Source organism: Amphimedon queenslandica, unplaced genomic scaffold (assembly GCF_000090795.2).
Source record: "Amphimedon queenslandica unplaced genomic scaffold, v1.1 AMPQUscaffold_13220, whole genome shotgun sequence".
NCBI lineage: Eukaryota > Metazoa > Porifera > Demospongiae > Haplosclerida > Niphatidae > Amphimedon > Amphimedon queenslandica.
Genome location: NW_003546544.1, coordinates 118,851 through 122,492, shown reverse-complemented (window position 1 = coordinate 122,492; position 3,642 = coordinate 118,851).

Here is a 3,642-nt window from a genome sequence, read left to right as displayed (position 1 = left end):
CAGTTATCAGTTTTGTAGATTGATTGTAATTAGTTATTAGTGATAATTTCATTCCTACAAGGAAGCAAAATAAGTGCAGAGCCTTGTCTCCATCCAGTCTTGATGGATACATAACATAGAGACATAGCTAGTTATACACTCTTGTGGCATTGTTGTGTACTTGTAGCCATGTATTATTGCATTACATATATCAACCCTGTCTGGATAGTTTTATTAATAGTTAATTCAGTAAAAGGATATAAAAAGCACTGCTTAGTGCAGAAAAATCTTTCACAGGACAGTAGATCAAGTTAATTCTTCATTATCATAATAGTCTCAATGATTATCCCAACATTTGTTTGTCTTTGTATTATATTCTCTCAAGTTAATGCTCAGTCAAATACATTTGGTCATTGCAAGGAAGAGGTATGCTGTAACCAGCAGGCAAACCCACTGCTGACTTCTTGCAAAGACATCAAAAGGAAATGGAGTGATGGTCCTACTGGATACTACCAGCTTAGTAGTACTAAGAGAGGTCCTGTATCAGTGTATTGTAATATGGATGAGCTGTGTGGCTCTAGAGGAGAATGGACAAGACTTGGATATCTTAATATGGCTGATCCTAGTGAGAGCTGTCCTTCTGGATTTAGACTGTACCAGTCAGGAGGAGTTAGAGCTTGTGGCAGGCAGAACTCTAGTGTAGGTAGCTGTGTATCATTGAAGCTATTAGCTGATGATATCAGTTACTCTCAAGTATGTGGTAGAGTAGTGGGATATCAATATGCATCAAATGATGCTGTTGATTCTACTATTGGTGGTACTGGCTCCCATAATGATATTAATTCTTATTATGTTGATGGTGTTAGTATCACTCGTGGGTTCCCTCGTCAACATGTCTGGACACTAATGGGTGGAGCGAATGAAGCTTTTATATTTAATGATGGTCGTTTCAACTGTCCTTGTTCTCAAGGTAGTACACAAAACTCAACTCTTCAGTCTTTCATTGGTAATGACTACTTCTGTGAATCTGGTAATCCTGCTACTGATAGTACATATCAATCCATACTCTATACATCTGATCCATTGTGGGATGGTGAAGGTTGTGGCAGCTTTGAAGGTACTTGTTGTGCTGCTCCTGGTCTTCCATGGTTTCACAAGAAACTAAACACTACCACCACTGACTACCTTGAGCTGAGGGTGTGTGGAGATGAAAGAACAAACAATGAAGACACTCCTATCAGCTTTTATGAAATTTATGTCAAATGAAGCGAAACCGTTTAAACTTTAGCTGCAATTTTTACTTGTCATTATTATTCTTTACACTTCAGTCTTTAGCAGCTATCCATTCATACACACACTTAGAATGGTTAGTTTCTAAGATTATACAGTTATTTTGTAAATTGATTGTAATTATCTATTGTAACGGTTTAATGTCGATTTCATTCCTACAACTGATAAAGCAATAAGTGCATGCAGAGCATTGTCTCCATCCTGTCTCCATACAACCTGTTATGGCATCGTTATGTACTTGTACTTAGCTGGGCATTTAGTGTAGCATTAAGTTTACAGTTGATTTTACAGAAAGCATATACCTGGGCACATATGCTGATAATGTATTTATTGCTTGCTTTACTGTCAATGCACATAAAGAGTGATATAAGTGAGGCACTTTTCATGTATTGGCCTCAGCTGCATCATTAATTAGTGACTGAGTTCATAATATTATGTTTATATTGTACGTTCTTTCGTAGTTTATTTTTATTATCATAGTTAATTTAAAGAAAATGTATATAAAGAGTGGTTATACATAGTGTTGAAAGGGTAATATAATATTTTGTCTCTTCGTTATCATAATGATTATCTCAATGATTGCCCTAACATTTGTTTTTCTATTCTGTCAAGTTAATGCTCAGTCAGATACATTTGGTCATTGCAAGGAAGAGGTAAGCTGCAATAAACAGGCAACCCCACTGCTGACTTCTTGCAAAGACATCAAAAGGAGGTGGTGTGATAGTCCTACTGGATACTATCAGCTTGGCAGTAAGAGAGGTCCTGTATCAGTGTATTGTAATATGGATGAGCTGTGTGGCTCTAGAGGAGGATGGACAAGACTAGGATATCTTAATATGGCTGATCCTAATGAGAGCTGTCCTTCTGGATTTAGACTGTACCAGCATGGAGAAGTTAGAGCTTGTGGCAGGCAGAACTCTAGTGTAGGTAGCTGTGTAGCATTGAAGCTATCACCTGATGATATCAGTTACTCTCAAGTATGTGGTAGAGTAGTGGGATATCAATATGCATCAACTGATGCTGTTGATTCTACTATTGGTGGTACTGGCTCCCATAATGATATTAATTCTTATTATGTTGATGGTGTTAGTATCACTCGTGGGTTCCCTCGTCAACATGTCTGGACACTAATGGCTGGAATCAATGAAGCTACTTATTATAATGTAAATGATGTTAGTTACAATTGCCCTTGTTCTAAAGGCAGTCCTCAAAAGTCAACTCTTCAGTCTTTCATTGGTAATGACTACTTCTGTGAATCTGGTAATCCTGCTACTGATAGTACATATCAATCCGTACTTTACACATCTGATCCATTGTGGGATGGTAAAGGATGTGGTAGTCTTGAAAGTACTTGTTGTGCTGCCTCTTGTCTTCCATGGTTTCACAAGAAACTGGGAGCTGCCACTACTGACTACCTTGAGCTGAGGGTGTGTGGAGATGAAGGAACAAGCAATGAAGACACTCCTATCAGCTTTTATGAAATTTATGTCAAATAAAGTGGAACCATTAAAACTTTTGCTGACATTTTAACTTGTTATTATTATTATTGTTTACACTTTAGTCTTTAGCAGTCATTTATACCCACACTTAGCATGGTTAGTTTTTAAGATTATACAGTTATTTTGTAAATTGTTTGTAATTAGCTATAGCAACTGTTTTAATGTCAATTCCATCCCTACAAGGAAGAAAAATAAGTGCAGAGTCTTGTCTCCATCCTGTCTTGATGGATACATAACATAGAGACATAGCTAGTTATACGCTCTTGTTGTGGCATTGTTGTGTACTTGTATCCCATGTATTATTGCATTACATATATCAACCCTGTCTGGATGGTTTTATTAATAGTTAATTCAGACAAAGGATATAAAAAGGCTAAAAAGCACTGCTCAGTGTAGACAAATTTTGCCACAGGACAGTAGATTATCTTGATTCTTCATTATTATAATGGTCTCAACGATTATCTCAACATTTGTTTGCCTTTGCATTATATTCTCTCAAGTTAATGCTCAGTCAAATACATTTGGTCACTGCAAGGAAGAGGTATGCTGTAACCAGCAGGCAAACCCACTGCTGACTTCTTGCAAAGACATCAAAAGGAAATGGAGCAACAGTCCTACTGGATACTATCAGCTTGGTACTAAGAGAGGTCCTGTATCAGTGTATTGTAATATGGATGGGCTTTGTGGCACTAAAGGAGGATGGACAAGACTTGGATATCTTAATATGGCTGACCCTAGTGAAAGCTGTCCTTCTGGATTTAGACTGTACCAGTCAGGAGGAATTAGAGCTTGTGGCAGACCTTCCTCTAGTGTAGCTGGCTGTGTATCATTGAAGCTATTAGCTGATGATATCAGTTACTCTCAAGTATGTGGT